At 36.1% G+C, this 21,486-nt stretch overlaps 1 protein-coding gene across 2 annotated transcripts in view; it reads left to right on the top strand.

The window, feature by feature from the left end:
• Nucleotides 1-21,486, top strand: part of mtt (mangetout) — a 523,315-nt gene that overhangs the window by 411,818 nt on the left and 90,011 nt on the right. The window lies entirely within an intron of this gene.

Below are 21,486 nucleotides of genomic sequence, written 5' to 3'. Positions count from 1 at the left end.
GGCACAAAATTCCAAAACTCAACTGCCTCAGGTCGGTTCGGAGTGGAAAATCTCCACATTGCGGGGAAGATCCAAGATTACATTATAACCTGTTTTTTTTTAAGATAGGACATGACAGGAGCGTTGCGATCGGAAAAACAACTGACCGTGACATAGCGTGGTAGGCCTGTTACTATGGTAACAACGGTTGAGTTGCCAAACTTACCATTCCCAATTGGCGAGTGCTTAATAGCTCTCTTAGCGACATTTATTGTGCACACAATGTTAGCATTAGTAGGTTTAGTCTATGACTCTGTCGATTTTCGTATTGTTTTCTTACCTTCGCGTAAATTGTCAATGAATGTTTTAACGTCTGCCATCTTAACGTCAATTGTTGGCTTCCATCAGCTAGCAGCGTGGTAGTCCATATTGGCAACATGGCACTGTAGTTCCAAGTTCGGCCGCTTAACTGCCATGTCCCATCTTTAAAAAAAAACAAGTATAGATGCAGCTCGCGTCTCGTCACGTGTCAATCAAAGTTGCCACCGTTTTTGGGTGTTGGAGCAGTAGTATTGAGAGAGACATCTAACCCGTGAGAATCATTGAATCAGCATCTTTCACCGCTGATCACTGATCAAAAACATATGAGATCAGGGCTTTCACGTATGAATCATTAGACTATTCACAAGGAGAGGACACGCTCTGTATATCACCGAATTAAATCAGATTTTGTGACATGAAAGTACAAGAGGTACTGTTTAAAGTCATGCCTGGTATGGGTGGCCAATGACCCCTCGTTTTGAAAATATTGGCTATTGTTTGTGATATACTCCCGTTAAGGTGCTTAATAGGGAAGCATTAGACTGTGTAACAGCGTAGCCATATGCATGGATTCCGAGTTGTTATCCAGGCAACCAGAGTTCGAATCTTAACTGGTCCTATATTTTTTCTTTTAATAATGATTAATGTACAGTACATCAGTTATTCATAGATTTCAAAAACGCATATGACTCGGTTAAGAGGGAAGTATTATATGATATTCTTATTGAATTTGGTATTCCCAAGAAACTAGTTCGATTAATTAAAATGTGTCTCAGTGAAACATACAGCAAAGTCCGTATAGGTCAGTTTCTATCTGATGCTTTTCCAATTCACTGCGGGCTAAAGCAGGGAGATGCACTATCACCTTTACTTTTTAACTTCGCTTTAGAATATGCCATTAGGAAAGTTCAGGATAACAGGCAGGGTTTGGAATTGAACGGGTTACATTAGCTTCTTGTCTATGCGGATGACGTGAATATGTTAGGAAAACACGGAAATTTTACTTGAAGCAAGTAAAGCGATCGGTTTGGAAGTAAATCCCTAAAAGACAAAATATATGATTGTGTCTCGTGACGAGAATATTGTACGAAATGGAAATAAAAAATTGGAGATTTATCCTTCGAAGAGATGGAAAAATTCAAATATCTTGGAGCAACAGTAACAAATATAAATGACACTCGGGAGGATATTAAACGCAGAATAAATATGGGAAATGCGTGTTATTATTCGGTTGAGAAGCTCTTATCATCCAGTCTGCTGTCCAAAAATCTGAAAGTTAGAATTTATAAAACAGTTATATTACCGGTTGTTCTTTATGGTTGTGGAACTTGGACTCTCACTTTGAGAGAGGAACATAGGTTAAGGATGTTTGAGAATAAGGTGCTTAGGAAAATATTTGGGGCTAAGCGGGATGAAGTTACAGGAGAATGGAGAAAGTTACACAACGCAGAACTGCACGCATTGTATTCTTCACCTGACATAATTAGGAACATAAAATCCAGACGTTTGAGATGGGCAGGGCATGTAGCACGTATGGGCGAATCCAGAAATGCATATAGAGTGTTAGTTGGGAGACCGGAGGGAAAAAGACCTTTAGGGAGGTCGAGACGTAGATGGGAGGATAATATTAAAATGGATTTGAGGGAGGTGGGATATGATGATAGAGACTGGATTAATGTTGCACAGAATAGGGACCGATGGCGGGCTTATGTGAGGGCGGCAATGAACCTTCGGGTTCCTTAAAAGCCATTTGTAAGTAAGTAAGTAATTATGATTAATATTGTGATCACAGTTACCTATTTACATACCTATATCACATTTCTCAATGTATTGAATGCTTCATCATGTTTTAAACAAATTACTAATTAACTAGCATTGTATTGTAAAGGATAAACAATGAAATACGGATCACGTAGGAAGGTGAGATGTGTCACTGGTGTCTGTTCTATTTCTGTAGCAGCTATTCCATTTCATTTTGTACCCGATTCATTATGATGTCATAAAAACAAACAGACATATTTCCTGCACCACGCACAGCAAATGAAAGAAGGTTGTCCACAGTCACACACATTTTTGCGCACTTCTGCTGCGAAACAGACATCCTTCACATTCAGAAACACTTCTCGTTCGTTTATTAATTTTGATGTATACTACGCATATTTCAACATGGCTTTGAATATAGGAACTTACAACTCAAAGTGAATTAAAATAATAATAATAATAATAATAATAATAATAATAATAATAATAATAATAATAATAATAATAATAATAATAATAATAAATAACAATGACTATTACACTCTTACTACGTCATACTACTTTTGACCAATAAAACGGTACGAAAGGACGTATTTCAACCAATCACGGCTGCTTATCGCACAATTTTATCGCGTCCCTAGCATTTGTTTAATTTTATCGCGTCCCTAGCATTTGTTTCTTTGTTTGCCAACATTTGAAACTGCGCTGGTCTGGACGTCAAAAATATATATAAAATTACAAACCACTCCAGTCGATGCACAGCAGTTTCAAATATGACTCGCATTGGCATTCAAGAACAAGAATTAATAAAAATCACTGATCATACCTATGCATCTTCTGAAATCCGATTTACAAATAAATGAAGAGCACCATTCGGAAATCCTGAATAAGTTGAATACACCATGTAGGCCTAAATCAACGAGTTCCACTTCTATTATGCACACGTCCAATATAACATCAATTGAACCACCAACCACATTCAAATTTGAAAATTGTACATTCAATAAGTATTCCTTTTAAAATTATTCATGTTTATTTTTTATGTCATCGTCGTTAATTAAAACTTTTCTAACACTTGTGTATATTAGTTAGGTTATGTTATAGCTTCTGCTCTGAGAGGATAAAAAGAACTTCTGCTATATGATATTATGGATAGTCACGTATCAGAGATTGTTTAATATTAAGATTTATTGAATAGTAATCATTACAGTGTCCCGCGCCGTGGCGTCGCGGTCTAAGGCATCCCGCCTAGGACTCGCGTTACGGAATGAGCGCTGGTTCGATTCCCTCATGGGGGAAGAAATTTTCTCATGAAATTTCGGCCAGTGTATGGGACCGGTGCCCACCCAGCATCGTGATGCACTTGGGGAGCTACGATAGGTAGCGAAATCCGGTTCCGAATACCAGCTATAACGGCTGGGGGGATCATCGTGCTAACCACACGATACCTCCATTCTGGTTGGATGATCGTCCACTTCTGCTTCGGCAAGTGGGCGTGAGGCCAGCAGCCGGCTGGTCGGTCTAGGCCCTTCACGGGCTGTAGCGCCACGGATTATTAATCATTACAGTGTCTGTATAAAGACACTACTGCCATCTAGCATGCATCTAGCGTAATATTTGTAATGTTGAGATGGTACAATAATACATTTGAAGACAGTTGTATTTTCGTAAGTCAATATTTTATTGTATTGGAGTACTTCGTTACTTCTAATTTGTATATACTTTCTTCTAATCGTGTAATAGTCAATTAAATCCCACTCGAGTTTTGATTTTCTCTAGATAAATCTGCTCGTGTTCCACTCGCAGATTTATCGATAAAATCAAAACGTCTAGTGAGATTACTGTTGTTAAATAATGATAATAGTAATAATAATAGTAATAATAATAATAATAATAATAATATCAACCTTTAAAAAAATGAGAAGCCATTAGGATTCGAACTCGGGTTTGCCTGGATGACAACTCACCATCCAACCATATGAGCTACGCCGTTACACAGTCTAATACTTTCCTATTAGGCACCTAACGGAATATTTCCAAAACGAGGGGTCATTGGTCACCCATACCAGGCATGACTTTAAACAGTACGTCTTGTACTTTCATGTCACAAAATCTGATTTAATTCGGTGATATACAGAGCGTGTCCTCTCCTTGTCAGTCATGCACCCAAGCCTCTTCTAAAACTAAGAAGTGCATGACTTAAGTTTAATGTTTTAACTTAAAAAAGGAAAACAGTGGAAGAATATAAAAATCAGCAGAAAATTCGCTAATCGTATTTTACGAAATTTGTCGTCGAGACTGATTCAAAATTCCATAGATTTAGCAACTTATCGCTAAATATGGCAACACTGATCCCTACTACTATTAATGCCGATTTCATAAAAAGTGAACTTTTATTCTTGTTAACTTTACCTTTATCTTTTTATTAACAGTGAAGTGAAGAACTTCCTCAATTATTCGCGATAGATATGATTAAGTGACGAAGAAAAATCAGGAGTACCTCGAAATAATACACCTCAGCACTATTTTGTTTTTTCAGACTTGAACTTGGGTTAAAGCACAGAAATAGTTCCTGTATATCATTGAGATAAACTAAAGCTCGCAAATTCGCAGAAAAGTTGTGACTCATTTATTGGCCGCAGTCAATTCTGTGCATTGTTAAAAAGACTGCAGAGAGTACATACATGAGACCATAGGAACACCCTTGCGAAATTAAATACGAGTGACATCAAATAATTGCAGGAAATTACCTATAGTGCAGTTACAGACAACCACATTTAGCACTGTGAATGCTCGACTGCTCTCAAATGACACGAGTGCAGACACATGGCGTCCTTTTGTAGATAATTATACACTGTATCTCCATTAAATAATCCCTAACGTGCAAACTCGACTACATACTGCAAGTGACAGAAAATATGCTGCAAAAGCCGGTTATTTCAGTTATTTATAAAGAAAATGAGAAAACATTTTTATACTGCCATGAATTACTTCGAAACAATGTTACGAAAACACTCGCACTTAGCAATCCTGATAACATAAAAGTATTAATTTAGTATAATTAATTTCTCTTCGTCATTTTCTTTTTTCATAGCCCTCTCTACTGACTAATGCCAGCAATTTTTTCATGTTTGTGAGAAAGTTAATCCTGGGAGTATATACAACAAATTAATTGAATATTTTTTTAAAGGGCATAAGTCAGCATTTTTGACATTTTTAATTTTTATCGTAGTTTCGAAAGTACTTAAACCCATTGTTCGTTGGCTTGTTAGAGGCAAGTTAAAATCACAATTTTTTAAATTTAATTTCAATAACGTGCATCGTTTTAAAACTATTCATTTGGCAGTGGTGACTGAGTGCGAAGAGCTGATAACAGAAGAAATATTATAAAAAGACTGCTGTTCCTTAGGGAAGAAGGAACACACAAAGAAATGAGTTAATACATTTTGCAATGTGTACCCTATTCGACAAAGTATATGATTATGTCTCGTAACTAGAATATTGTACGAAATGGAAATATGAAAATTGGAAATTTATCTTTCGAACAGGTGGAGAAGTTCGAATATCTGGGAGCAACAGTAACAAATATAAAATATACTCGGGAGGAAATTAAACACAGAATAAATATGGGAAATGCGTGTTATTATTCGGTTAAGAAACTTTTATCATCCAGTCTGCTGTCGAAAAATCTGAAAGTTAGAATTTATAAAACAGTTATATTACCGGTTGTTCTTTATGGCTGTGAAACTTGGACTCTTACTTTGAGAGAGGAACATAGGTTAAGGGTGTTTGAGAATAATGTGCTTAGGAAAATATTTGGGGCTAAGAGGGATGAAGTTACAGGAGAATGGAGAAAGTTACACAACACAGAACTGCACGCATTGTATTCTTCACCTGACATAATTAGGAATATTAAATCCAGACGTTTGAGATGGGCAGGGCTTGTAGCACGTATGGGCGAATCCAGAAATGCATATAGAATATTAGTAGGGAGGTCGGAGGGAAAAAGACCTTTGGGGAGGCCGAGACGTAGATGGGAAGATAATATTAAAATGGATTTGAGGGAGGTGGGATATGATGTTAGAGACTGGATTAATCTTGCTCAGGATAGGGACCAATGGCGGGCTTATGTGAGGGCGGCAATGAACCTCCGGGTTCCTTAAAAGCCAGTAAGTAATTAAGTAAGTAAGTACCCTATTCCACTTTGAGTATACACATGACAGAGTTGGATACATCAAAGTATCAATGAATTTGTAAGTCACGCATTATTCGTGGCACTTCTATGAGAATCTGTTCCTCCACCAAGCCTAGTCTACCCAGCAGTAAAAGTGCCTATAAAAGAGGAATAAGTGCAAGACTTGGAAAAAATATACCAGTAGGCCCTACATCTCAAGTGAGTATACGGCATTTTATGAAGAACTTTTCAGCTGGCCTACAAACAGTAATGCAAGGTACGATGACTGGAAAAGATTGACTAAAAATATATATACTACTATGAAGATATTCGCTAATAATAATAAAAATTTACTTACGGTACTCATAAATGGCTTTTAAGGAACCCGCAGGTTCATTGCTGCCCTCACATAAGCCCGCCATCGGTCCGTATCCTGTGCAAAATTAATCCAGTCCCTACCATCATATCCCACCTCCCTCAAATCCATTTTAATATTATCCTCCCATCTACGTCTCGGTGTCCCCATTGCCTGCTAACCTGCCCGAATTGAGAGACAGTATTCGAGAAGCTGTTGCTGCCATCACTCCAGACATGCTGATTAAACTATGGGAGAAATCAGCCTACAGATTAGATGTGTGTCTTGTAACAAACCGGGCTCACATTGAACACTTATGAACTGTATACTGTAGATGTTACTCTTTCATTTAATACGTAGTACATTCATTAAGTTCTGAGACTGAGGGCATAGTGGCGGTGTGGTGCACTAGAACGGATAGGTGGCGCCGTGATATGATACCTTGTCAGTTAGTCTCTCGTCCCAGCATCATACAGTTACGTGCATATAGTGTAAGCAGAACTACGGTCTTTGTTGTGACGGTGATTTGAATGCGCGCGTCGGAACTCGAGTGTGTTGCAGTTTGAGCAACGGGCAAACGTCACGTTCTGTCAGAAATTAGGCGAAACTTCTATAACTGATCATAACTGGAGACGAAACATGGTGTTTCCTTTACGATCCGCAACTGAAGCGACAATCCGCCACCTGGAAAACGCCATTATTTCCACGACAGAAAAATCCGCAACAAGACAGGTCAAAAGGCAATGTGATCCTTTAACAGTTTTTTTATTCAAATGGAATTGTTCACATAGAATTCATCCCACAAGGTGCAACTGTAGAGAAGATCCTCTACAAAGGGATTCTTGGCCGTTTACGCAATTCAATTCGTCGTAAGCGTCCTGAGCTTTGACATAGGAAGAATTGGCTGTTGCTACTCGACAACGCCCCTGCACATCGCTCCATCCTTGTACAAGAGGAACTTGCAAGGCAACAGGTCGCTGTTTTGCCACACCCTCCGTACTCACCTGATCTCGCACCATGCGATTTCTTTTCTCTTTCCCCTCATGAAATCAATCCTACGTGGGCGTAATTTTTATGCTGCCGAAAAGGTCATGACTGCCACAAGAGAAGGCGTACGGCATCTTCCTGCCAACATCTTTCAGCGGTGCTTCCAGCAGCTACACCAACGTTGGCAGACGTGCATAGCGGCCAACGGCGACTATATTGACAGAGGATGTCGATCTGTTTAAGTGTACGCCGTATCACGCGGCATCTTCTGAGACATCCAGATTCTTGTGGGTGCCTACACTTCAGGCGTCAGTGTCAGAACTTAATGACTGTACCACGTATGAGTTTTGTTATTGACATAGTTAGTTAAAGTATCGTTAAACACCTTTAAAATCGCCATATACTTTTATGTACGCCGTGCACATTAAAGAATTATTTTATGTATCACTGAATGAATAAGACATTATGTCTTTGAGCTTAATCAGACGCTTTATACGAGTTTGAAAATAAAAGTTTAAGGACAGCTAAAAGAAACCGTAACAATCTATAAGTCCGTAACGTTCACCAATAAATTTAAGGATATGGTCCTTCTGTTGATACTGCAACGGTTGTTCCGCAGAACGAAAATGAAAGCAGGGACGACGTGCTCATTCAGAGTCGGAATAAAGTTCGAGTGTCAGCGGCAATAACAGTTACGAGAGGTGTCTCAAAATGAGAATACAACAAAGGTTGCTATGTTTACAGGGAATATAAACTTTCCATCTGTTCCTCGCATTGTTTTATGTTCAACGAGGACACAAAAACAACAAATGAGTGTCAGAGACAAGATGTTAACCATTACATCAGAACTCGTTTGGAGATGTTTGAACCGAAATAACGACTGAAATAAAATTGTTTTGAAACATTTTATGAATATAACACAATGTACAGTACTTACTTACTTACTGGCCTTTAAGGAACCCGGAGGTTCATTGCCGCCCTCACATAAGCCCGCCATTGGTCCCTATCCTGAGAAAGATTAATCCAGTCTCTACCATCATATCCCACATCCCTCAAATCCATTTTAATATTGTCTTCCCACCTACGTCTCGGCCTCCCTAAAGGTATTTTTCCCTCCGGCCTCCCAACTAACACTCTATATGCATTTCTGGATTCGCCCATACGTGCTACATATCCTGCCCATCTCAAACGTCTGGTTTTTATGTTCCTAATTATGTCAGGTGAAGAATACAATGCGTGCAGCTCTGCGTTGTATAACTTTCTCCATTCTCCTGTAACTTCATCCCTCTTAGCCCCAAATATTTTCCTAAGAACCTTATTCTCAAACACCCTTAATCTCTGTTCTTCTCTCAAAGTGAGAGTCCAAGTTTCACAACCATAAAGAACAACCGGTAATATAACTGTTTTATAAATTCAAACTTTCAGATTTCTTGACAGAAGACTAGATGACAAAAGCTTCTCAACCGAATAATACACTCATTTCCCATATTTATTCTGCGTTTAATATCCTCCTGAGTGTCATTTATATTTGTTACTGTTGCTCCAAGATATTTGAATTTTTCCACCTCTTCGAAGGATAAACTCCAATTTTTATAGTTCAATTTCGTAGAATATTCTGATCACGAGACATAATCATATACTCAGTATTTTCGGGATTTACTTCCAACCCTATCGCTTTACTTGCTTCAACTAGAATTTCCGCGTTTTCCCTAATCGTTTGTGGATTTTCTCCTAACACATTCACGTCATCCGCATAGACAAGAAGCTGATGTAACCTGTTCAATTCCAAACCCTCTGTGTTATCCTGAACTTTCCAAATGGCATATTCTAGAGCGAAGTTAAAAAGTAAAGGTGATAGTGCATCTCCTTGCTTTAGCCCACAGTGAATTGGAAAAGCATCAGATAGAAACTGGCCTATACGGACTCTGCTGTAAGTTTCACTAAGACACATTTTACAATGTACAGTAGAAATAGGAAATTAGTACACATTATAAATGCTATTTGTAACTGGTTTATTTTCTGTTGCTATGGTTGTCTAACGTCTGAGTGAAATGAAGGTGATAATGCCAGCGAAATGATTCCTGAGTCCAGCACCGAAAGTTAGCCAGCATTTGCTCTTAATGGGTTGAGGAAAAACCCAGGTAAAAACCTCAACCAAGTAACTTTTAGGATTTTAACCCGGACGTGCTCATTTCAAGGTCAGACATGCTGTAACTCCACAATGTATTAGCACAGTGATCATCAGCTCGGCCGGTAGCGGACGCGGGCACTGATCACTGCTAGCAGATAGGGAAAGCGGGTCTGTGGCCTGCAGGAAAAGGGTCTTAAATAAAAATTTTATACTTTTCAGGAGAGCTATAGAAAGATTGAAATTGGTGTCAATTATAGAGTTGTTTAATTAAGAGGTATTTCCTGGATATTGTGTTTATATTTCTTCTAAAATAGGTAATGTTGCTTATTTAACAATTTTCTTGATTATTTCCAAAAATAGCCGCACTTAAGCCCTTTTAAGATTAGAACCAAAACTGAGTAGAAGGGACTATGTAAACATAAGGCCTTTTTCATTTATTTATTTGTTTATTTATTTATTTATTTATTTATTTATTTAACCAGGTAGATATAAGGCCATCAGGCCTTCTCTTCCCCTCTACCAGGGGATTATAACTACAATATTAAGAATACAATTACAATTATAATTACAATTAATATTACATTTACAAATACAATAAAAATCAAAGTACTAAAAGATTAACTGATTAATAAAAGCTAGACAGTTTATTGTAAAAGTTACGAAGAGAGAAACATTTTTTTTTTTTATTAATTGAGTAAAAATTAAACCTACTCTATGCAGTAAGGAAGTGCTTAATAAGTTTGCTTTTGAACGCTACTAAATTCCGACAATGTATGTTAAATTTATTTATCAATAATTGATTATTTAATATAGGACCTTATATATATATATATATATATATATATAAAATAAATAATGCATGGCATACAACTATTATTAATAATATTAAATCCTTAGTATAATAAATAATAGTAATCCTAATAGTGAACCGAAATTTCATCATGTTCTAATATTGGATGGTGTTGGTAGGTCAATTAAGGCATTGTTGGCAATTTTTAATTTCTATTTTTCTCCATCATATTTATATTATTCAATTCTATGAATTATTTCTCATATATTCCAATTAATTCATTAACAGAAAAAAAATAACCCAATCCATCCCAACCTAATAAAATTCTAATTATATTAGGTCTAATAATTAAAAATATTATATATTTTTTTGGTTCCTCTAAAAAGACTAAAATACCGCCAAATTCTTCAAGTTTCAAGACCTTAACTAATACTACTTAAGTTAAAAATAATTTATATCTAAAATAATAGGGTATCTAATCCTAGTTTAAAACAAAAGATTTCATAGCCTCAGATATCAAGAAAGTCATAATAAATATTAAGATTTCATCTCTGATGTCACTGGTATTCCACAAGCGCGAGATTGTGTATGATGATGAATACGATGATGTCTTATGTGTTGGTATGGCTAGTATGCGGCTATTTTGCGTGCGTGTGAAGAGATTATGATATGATGACAGGTAACTGAAAAATGTCAAAATAAATGAAAAATGTAAATTATTAAGAATTCAAAATGGGTCTTAAAAATTATAGGACTGTTTACTCTGGTGCTTAAAGTTTTAAAAGGAAAGGGCATCAGTATGTGATAAAACGGGTAAAATACAAGTTAGGCCTTTTTAATAGAGGAGTATGGAAGGTAAACATATGATCGTTTGTAAGGAATAAAGTATTAAATAATCTTAAGTCCTTTATTCTGTGTGTGCTCGATTCAAAAACTACTTAGGACATTTGGTAACGCTCTATAAATCCAGTCAGGAGTCTTATTTGACTTTAGCCGTTTTACTAGATTGTAGAGAATTGTTTTCGCTTTCAGAATATATAAAAATCTCATTTTCACAAAAAATTCACTTAAGACCTTTTTCCTCCCGGCCAAAGCCCTAATTCTCTGCATTATGCATTACTCTATCCCCCGTTCAGTGGCGACTCTTGGTAGGAGTGAATGGCAATGTCGAACAAAACTAGTATGTCTCAATGGTAGCCGTCTTCTTCTTTAGAGAAATTTAATTCTTTATTTCAAGACTTAAATATATGGAGACAGATTTTAAGATTTTAATAGCCTAGTCGTGGGGAAAGTCGTTCTTTTTCCGAAAGTGTTCCGAGCGTTTCGGTTACAAGAAAGTACTAGTTTCAAAGAAAAGTTCCGAAATAAAAGCAAGTATTTGACATAATGTAATAATCACCAAAATATTGTGTTGTTTCAGAATTAGTTCCGTTCCCAAAATCCCAGATCACAGTGCAATTAGAACCACGACAATCAGGTATATGCGCAGTAATTTGTACAAACTACAAAACATCGTACTCGTTGAATCAATCCTCCTGTTAAATAAAGGGTATCAGCAGCACTATGTGATATTAGTCTCTTTGAAACATCAAAATGTTATTTGTAATAAACATTGAGGTTAGTTACATTTACGCTGTTATGTTACCGTTTACAAAATTTATAACGCAATACAATAGGGTGGATAATTTGTTGTACTTTTTCTTCATTGGATAATACACTCAGGGACAAAACAACCAGACACTTCTATATTTGCTTGTATTTTGCAAAACATTATCTTCTCATACAATATTATGGTAGTTATCTGTTGTTATGGAGACGTGTATACATTGTTTATTGTTTTTTTGTTTTATAAACAAGCCATTACAACCAAATATTCCAATTTTGCTTTCGGAGTCTCAGCTATAACAATTTTGTCTCAACCATTTTGTGCTTCATTATCGTTATCATTCGTTATTTCTTTATTTTTACATTTTCTAGTTTAAGTGGGGTTGTAACATTTGTCTTAAAACAAGATGCGACCTGAAGATGTGGCTCGAGCTGTAGCCCTTTACGATGATGGACGCAGTGTACGTTACGTTGCAAATGTTATGATATGGCTAGAAGCACAACCCATGATGCCATAAAACCGTATAGAGAGACCCTAGAATATACCAGAAGACCAGGTTCGGGTCGTCCAAGAGCTACAAATCCAAACGAAGACAGGTATATGGTGTTGAGAGTTCTTAGGGAGCGCAACCTGCCAGCTACTAGTGTAGCCCAGCAATTTGTTAACATGCATGGACGCCCAATTTTGGCCAAAACAGTTAGAAGGAGGTTGAAAGTAAGTGGACTGATATCAAGTAGACATGCAACTGGTCCCACACTTCTCAGGATGCATCGAGTTGAACGACTGCGTTTTGCAAATGATCACAGGGATTGGAGAAATGGACAGTGGAGCTGTGTTCTGTTCACCGATGAGTCCCGTTTCAATCTGTGCTCACCTGATGGACGTGAAAGAGTTTGGAGAAGGAGGGGAGAACGATTTTCACAGTGTTGCATCTCCGAAAATGTGCCGTATGGAGGTGGTGGAGTGATGGTTTGGGCAGGAGTGTGTACGGATGCTCGTACAGAGTTGGTTTTTGTTGAAAATGGAAGACTAACAGCTGATAGGTATATAAATGAATGTTTGGCTGATCATGTTGTGCCATTTGGCCAATTTGTAGGGGATAATTTTGTTTTAATGCATGATAATGCACGGCCGCATATTGCCCATGCGGTCGGAAATTATCTCCAAGAAGTGGGAATCCATGTTCTTCCATGGCCAGCAAGGAGTCCAGACATGAACCCAATTGAACACGTGTGGATTATGCTGGGACGGCGTGTTAAGAATAGACGACCGAGACCAGAATCATTACAAGAGTTGAGGTGAGCACTTGGCGAAGAATGGGAACTTATTCCTCAAGAAGACATTGTTAACCAAATTGAGAGCATGCCAAGACGTATGGATGCAGTTATTCAAGCTAGAGGGGGTAATACACGTTAATAAAAAGAGTTTTTAATGTTGAAGACACCTTAAAATGAAAAAAAAAAACAGGTAGACCAAACGATGCCATAGTTATACGCCCTTTGTAATTTTTTGTAAATTTTCTCATCAGAGATTTTTTTTCAAATGTTGTCGTATAAGGTGCTAAATGAAACATTATATTTTGTTTAAATGGGTTTTGTTTCATTTTGAAATAATTGGCAATAAAATACAAGCAAATATAGAAGTGTACGGTTTTTTTGTCCCTGAGTGTATAATAAAAAAATGACTTCAGAATAATAATAGAGACAATCTTATAATTTGAAATGTTATATAATTATATTCTTATTGTACGAGTATATTAACACCAAACAATGTAAATGAAGTTCGTTGGCCAATCAGAGTGAATGCTTAACATTGAAACGCACCTTGCAAAGTTACTGGACTTCGCACGACACCATTGATGAATTGAAGGACGCCGTGTGACGCGCTTTCCAACAGATTACACCAGCAATGCTGAGGCGAATGTTATACCGAACCTGGCGACGGATGGAGAATTATGGGAGACATGGACACCAGCGAATAGGGATTATAAAGAATGGACACTGAGCGAATTTTCCTGTGTTTTGTTTCTCTGTGCGCCAGCGTTTAGTTCCACTTTCAAGTGCTAGAGGTTAGTGTAATCGAGCATACGCTAAGATAATAATTGAGAATAGAGTTGAGACACAGGATCCAAACATCGCCTACCTTATTGCATAATCTAGTAATGCTTTGCTTCAAATAAATTCAAGTTAACAGCTTTTCCTTATTTCTCAGTGACAAACAAGATGTAATAATAATATTTTATATTTCAGATATAATAAATTATATTATAAAATAATATAATACAGTATAAAATTAAGTATCGAATTCGTTTAATATTTGTATATAATGTAATATAGGTATATGGTTTTACTTCTCGTAAGAGTTTTGTTTTTCCATTTTCAGCGCTATCAAATCATTACATATTTTAATTGTTGTTAGGGTCAACATCTCAACTCTCATTATAAAGGAACTCTAGAGTCTAGACATTACAGTTAATGACGGATTTATTATTTTATGGATCCAATTTATTTTATTTGAGTACATAATGTACCTATATGTATTAATTATATGTGTTATATTTCCGCTGTGTCGACTGCTAGCTGGTGTGATGTCAGCGCCAACTCTAGGGAGAAAGCAGAATCTCACGCTTTAGCTGGCTTGAAGGTCATTGAAATCAGTCCGGCTACATCAAAGGTACCGACGCGAAGTGTCCATTATTTATAATCCCTATTCGCTGTGGACACTTAGAACACATAGTTAGTGTAAAGTGGATGTATGTCTGCATTATGACCGGAATTACATATATACAGGGTGTTTCCGAGATGGTGTTACAAACTTTCAGGGATGATGGCGAAGGGCACATGTATCAATTTGAGATAAGGAACCATGGTCCGGAAATGACCTAGTCGAAAGTTATAAGCAAAAATAGTTGTGTACAAATGAATTATTGTAATTTAACACCACGTGCCCTCCTTCCCGTAACCTTTGGAACAGTCGTGGAAAGATGGTATAGGCGGGATGTCTGCTGCGTGGGTACTTGACCCGATACAATCTGTGAGCATGTCTACTGTTCCCATTGGCTCATCCATATTCGAAAATCAGGTCTGCTTATTCCACTCTCGTGTACTCCTCCATTTCACTAGGACTGATCGACTGGACACTGCAACTTGTACACATACATTGCTGTCTAGAGACGTGCATATCAGGACCGACCATGTCCGTTACACATTGCGCTATCTGCATTGTTTAGTGTAGTTTCCTGTCCCCATCCCTCAGACAGCGCACTGAATGGAATACTGTAAGTAGACAACGTAAATAACGTCAGATGTATACAGTATGTGTAAGATGTACAGATAAATACACATAAATAAGGTGTACAGTGGAATAAAATTATTTCATTTCCACACAATTATTATTGCTTGTAACTTTCGACTCGGTCATTTCCGGACCAGGGTTCCCTATCTCAAATTGATACATGTGCCCTTCGCCATCATCCCTGATAGTTTGTAACACCACCTCGGAAACACTCTGTATAGTGTATATTTTAGGTATTTATATGGGATAAAGAGACTTTCTGTCCACCCTGTACAGAAAGGTCCTTGTTACTGTCTCTTCTTACTACTACTACTACTACCACCACCACCACCACCACCACCACCACTATAAAATAATAATAATAATAATAATAATAATAATAATAATAATAATAATAATAATAATAATAATAATAATAATGCAAATCTAGTCTTTCAGGTAAAGCTCCCTGTGATGCAGATTTGAATAATTTCAAGGGAAAAATTGTTATTTAACAGAAAACCACAATTCCAAGTCACGCAGAGATTGTGTTCACTCAATGTGGGTCTCTGGCGTTTCGCCAGCCCACGCGAGTTGTGTGGACATAAAGGGAAACGGTGTCGGGTGGAGTTCCCGGGTAGCTCAGTTGGTAAGAGCGCTGGTACGTTCAACCAGAGGTCCCGGGATCGATACCCGGCCCCGGAACAATTTTTCCCTTGAAATTATTCAAATAATAATAATAATAACAATAATAATAATAGTAATAATAATAATGATAATGTGCCATTCCCTCAACTTCAAAATTGTTAGAAGCGTATTTGTAATAAAAGTTCAAATAAGTTAATATTCCAACAAGTAGAATTGCATCAAAGACGTAAAATTACACTACAGGGACTGAGTTAAAGTCAGTTCATCTCCATTTTATTATAGGCGTCTTTTGAAAAGTACTTCTTGCACTCTTACAGACCGTTATGCTCTCTACTCGGATATATTTCTGTTCCCCCTCTTTCTAGTGTTGTTTTATTTGATTCTTGTGGGAACCAATTCGTGTTCTCTTCTCGAAAGTAGGTGTGACTCTATCTAAACAGTGATTTCTTATACGAAGGTAAAATGCAGCTTATGGAAGGATCCTTGAGCTGTCAGGGATACAAGAGCCAGTTAGAGTCTGTGTAGTCAATAAGATCTCGTTAAAAATGATGTGCCACTAATGATGTACCTTATTCTCCAGGGAGTTAGACGATCGCCTGACATCTTTCGGACGATTCCTATTCTATTTAATGAATCCCGCGTTATTAGCTGAAGCTCCATATAACGAAGCCAAGGTACGATCCCTTAATATTCCCTTTACTAATGACGTTGCACATAATTCGTAAAAGATACAGGGTGTATCATAAGCTGCTAGACCAGTGGTGGGCAAAATGAACGCAACCCACAAGACAGGATTTAAATGGCAACTACATACTGTGGGAGGGGTTGCACTCTACAGTGCAGTGACGGATTTACAGACAGTTGCGCCACTACATTCCTACCTACCATATGTAATTAGAAGAGTTCATTCACGTGATATTTAATTAGTCATTTTTCAAAGCAATTTCCTCGAAATTTGAATTTATATCTGTGCATGCTATTTTCAGTTGCGCAAGGAGATGAGCATCGCTTAAGCGGGATCTGTGACTGGACTTTATAAATTTCATTTTATAAAATAGCTGTTGCACTGGTAGGTTGATGAATACATACCGTCATTTTCCATAACTATGGTCCTGGAACACAACTTTGGTCCACGATACAACCATTCAAAGATCATTGTAGAAGTAACATAGGCCGTTCGTAGATAGCTGCAGTGACTTGAATTCAAACTACAGTACAGCAACAATATAGATAAACGACGTACTACGCTATGGAGTACAAAATTTGAATAGTTGTATCGTGGACAGTAGTTATGTTCCAGGACCATAGTTGTGGGAAATGACGGTACTCAGTATTTTTTAAGCAAACTGTCTAAACAGTGGATATGTAGTACTGGACATCTTTAAAAAAATTTTAACCCCCAGCAGACCTTCATATTCTGCTTTCAAGAGGCTATCATTCTGCAAATTCAGTACCTCTAACTGCAATTCTGGGATAACATTTTCAATTTAAACATGAAAAGGAGTGGCAAAAATATTGAAATCTTTCTCCATCCCTTGAAAATCACTGAATCTGTGTTCTTTGAACTCGTATAACAGGTGATCTACTTTAAGAATGTACATATTTAAGTTCGCGTCCTGAATATTTGTAACTGATCCTAAACATGAGAAATGAAAGAACCGCCTTTCTTGTAAGTGTGATATCCTCTCGATTCATATGATTCTGCGAAAAACAGTGTATCACTAATGAAGCTCCGAAGTACAGCAATCCAGTATAATCCGCCACGTACACGCGCAGTATTTTCATGGAGTGGGGGAAGGGGAAGGTAGGGGGTAAGTTTGATGCTTCGCTGAGGTCTGACATCACTGCGGCAATGCCGCAGGAATGCCCGCCACTGTGCTAGACGAATGAGAGATTCAAGAATATATAAGATGCATTCCCTACTTCTTTAATTTTCTTCATTACTGTTGTTTAATTACTATTAATTTGATGCTTAAGTTCGTAGCGCTTTTCTTCTTCATCAAAATAGTGCTTTGTTAGGAGATTGTTTTTCGTTTGTTATTAATTGTTAATCGGAGTGTTGTGCTTGTAAATACGCCTTTAATTTTTCGAATCTGAAAAATGAATTTTACTGCAAGTATTTATGAGATAGCTACATGTTTCTATGCATTTATTTTGTGAGAAATGTTGCTAATTTATTTTATTAATATTTTTCTTAAGAAAAAACTAGCAGCATTTCTCACAAAATAAATGCATAGAAACATGCAGCTACCTCATAAATACTTGCAGTAAAACTTTCATCCAGATTGATTAATATTTGGCATAAGAAAGTTGGTGTTGAATCAACAAAAATGAACACAGAAAAATAGATTTGAAAATGAAATGAATATTTATGTAAATTAATATTCTCCTCCGCTACCTTCATCTCGTAACTTCAGGGAGCTAACAAAAAGTTACTAGGTTTGTAATCAGAAATTTTAAAAAAGAATTCTTCGATGAAAAACAATTTTGACAGCCCTTTAAATTCTACGCTCCCTTCCAGTCTTAATTTAAAAAGTGTAAACATACGAGTATTTGTAATCAGAATTGAGCTGAATCCATTTGGGGTATGACAATATAAATTCTGAATAAGTGAAATAGCTAAAAAAATTTGGAAAAATTTTCATGATTTTCAGTGGAGTCTTCCCTTAACCTCATAATATTAATTCGAGCAATCTGGTGTGAATAAAAAGTATTTATTGGTCTTCGTCTGAGCACAAGTCATCTTCGCAATTTCCCACCGTTACCAGCAATCCTCTCTGTATTATTTCTTTACAGTTGCGTAACAAAAAGAGCCTTACTTCCACACGACACGACGTGGCGGTAGAGATTGTAACTTCATAAAATTACATCAAGGAAACTTTTCTAGACTCATTTTCTGATATTTATAAGATTGAGTTCCCATTTCTTGAAAATCTCACGTGGAAGTTTCTTCTTTAACGCAAATTAATTCACTAAAGTAATAATTGAATTTGGTAATTTTTAAGGGAAGTTAGATTATTAAATCTTTTAATTTAACTTTGACACTCCAAACCGCAATATCGATCACGAGAGTTGTGACTGTTAAGTCTTTCCTCTACTAAAAGCATGAATGGTTCTTTGTCACAATAAAACCCATTAAGTCTTTATTTCCACCTCCTCACAAGTAGTCTAGAAATAGGCAAAACTCGCAGATTCAAAATTGTTTTCTATTGCCTTTTTCAATTCTACTTTAGTATAGTTGTCGTAATTCTAGTAATTATTCCGCTCTTAGTAGCAGTTTCTCAACTTACAGATCTATTTTTCCCTCCTATTTTTCCTCTATCAACTTCTGCGACTTGCACTTCTGCTTTTCTCTAATTATATTTCTGTTCTTACTAAACATTTAATTCTACTTTTATTTCTTACTTTACTGCCTTTGCATCTCTTTCTTAACTTTATTTATGCATTTATTTATTTATTTATTTATTTATTTATTTACTTATGTATTTATTTATTCATTTATTTTATTTATTAATTTATTAACTTAGTAATTTATTAATTTATTTATTTTATGTATTTATTTATTTATGTATTTATTTATTTAATGTATTAATTTATTAATTTATTTTATTATTTATTTTATTTATTTATTTATGTATTTATTTAATTTATTAATTTATTAATTTATTCAATATATTTAATTTATTTAATTTATCTATCTATCTATCTATCTATCTATCTATCTATCTATCTATCTATCTATCTATCTATCTATCTATCTATCTATCTATCTATCTATCTATCTATCTATCTATCTATCTATCTATCTATCTATCTATCTATCTATCTATCTACCTATCTACCTACCTACCTACCTACCTACCTATCTACCTACCTATCTACCTACCTATCTATCTATCTATCTATCTATCTATCTATCTATCTATCTATCTATCTATCTATCTATCTATCTATCTATCTATCTATCTATCTATCTATCTATCTATCTATCTATCTATCTACCTATCTATCTACCTATCTACCTACCTACCTACCTACCTATCTACCTATCTACCTATCTATCTATCTATCTATCTATCTATCTATCTATCTATCTATCTATCTATCTATCTATCTATCTATCTATCTATCTATCTATCTATCTATCTATCTATCTATCTATCTACCTACGTATCTACGTATCTACCTATCTACCTATCTACCTATCTACCTATCTATCTATCTACCTATCTACCTACCTACCTACCTACCTATCTACCTACCTACCTACCTACCTACCTATCTATCTATCTATCTATCTATCTATCTATCTATCTATCTATCTATCTATCTATCTATCTATCTATCTATCTATCTACCTACCTACCTACCTACCTACCTACCTACCTACCTACCTACCTACCTACCTATCTATCTATCTATCTATCTATCTATCTATCTATCTATCTATCTATCTATCTATCTACCTACCTACCTACCTACCTACCTACCTACCTACCTACCTATCTATCTATCTATCTATCTACCTACCTACCTACCTACCTACCTACCTACCTACCTATCTATCTATCTATCTATCTACCTATCTACCTACCTATCTATCTATCTATCTATCTATCTATCTATCTATTTTGTTCTTCTATATTTTAAGTATAATTATTAGAGTGGTGATATCGTACAAAATTTCACATTCATAGATACGCATTGAACTGGATTAATCTTGCTCAGGATAGGGACCAATGGCGGGCTTATGTCAGGGCGGCAATGAACCTCCGGGTTCCTTAAAAGCCAGTAAGTAAGTAAGAAACGCATTGATATACAGGGCTATTTTGAAAGAATACACCAGTGTTAAAACAAACTGAAATGGATAGTTGCATAATGTCTATCCAAGCCAAGAACCGTACTAGACCAAAACAGTACGGCATCACTGACTGATGTACGATTGGTTGAAAGCCAAAGCCAATATACGCTATAAAATATAGTCGGTAAATATTTATTATAACTAACATTTTTACACATATTATGTAAATAAAAATCAGTGCAATGTAATTGGCCATTTTCTTAGATTAAAAGAAACCTAATGTACCCATATATTAACGCGTGCTTGATCTTTTTTTTTTTTTATCACTGCGTAGTGATATATTTGACTTGGACAGATATATGATTACCAATATGTGGTTTCCACCAAGCGATAGAAATATTCTACAAGTTTTGTCTGTCATATCTAATTTGTTTTCAAACTTTTAATACTGTATCTAGGTAACACGATAGAAATCTAACATAATTATTTCTATTCTCGCGTTTTTTTTTTTTTCGATAAAGCAACATTCCTTTTAAACAGAAAATAGAATCTCACAACGTTACAATCTGGGGCACAGAAAATTTGCAATAAATAATAGAGCATGAACAGGATTCACTAATTTTCAGAGTTTCTGAAATACAAATTGACTTTAAAACAGAT

The sequence above is a fragment of the Periplaneta americana genome, chromosome 1, assembly GCF_040183065.1.
Source record: "Periplaneta americana isolate PAMFEO1 chromosome 1, P.americana_PAMFEO1_priV1, whole genome shotgun sequence".
Classification (NCBI taxonomy): Eukaryota; Metazoa; Arthropoda; class Insecta; order Blattodea; family Blattidae; genus Periplaneta; species Periplaneta americana.
This window is presented reverse-complemented; position numbering and strand designations above follow the sequence as displayed.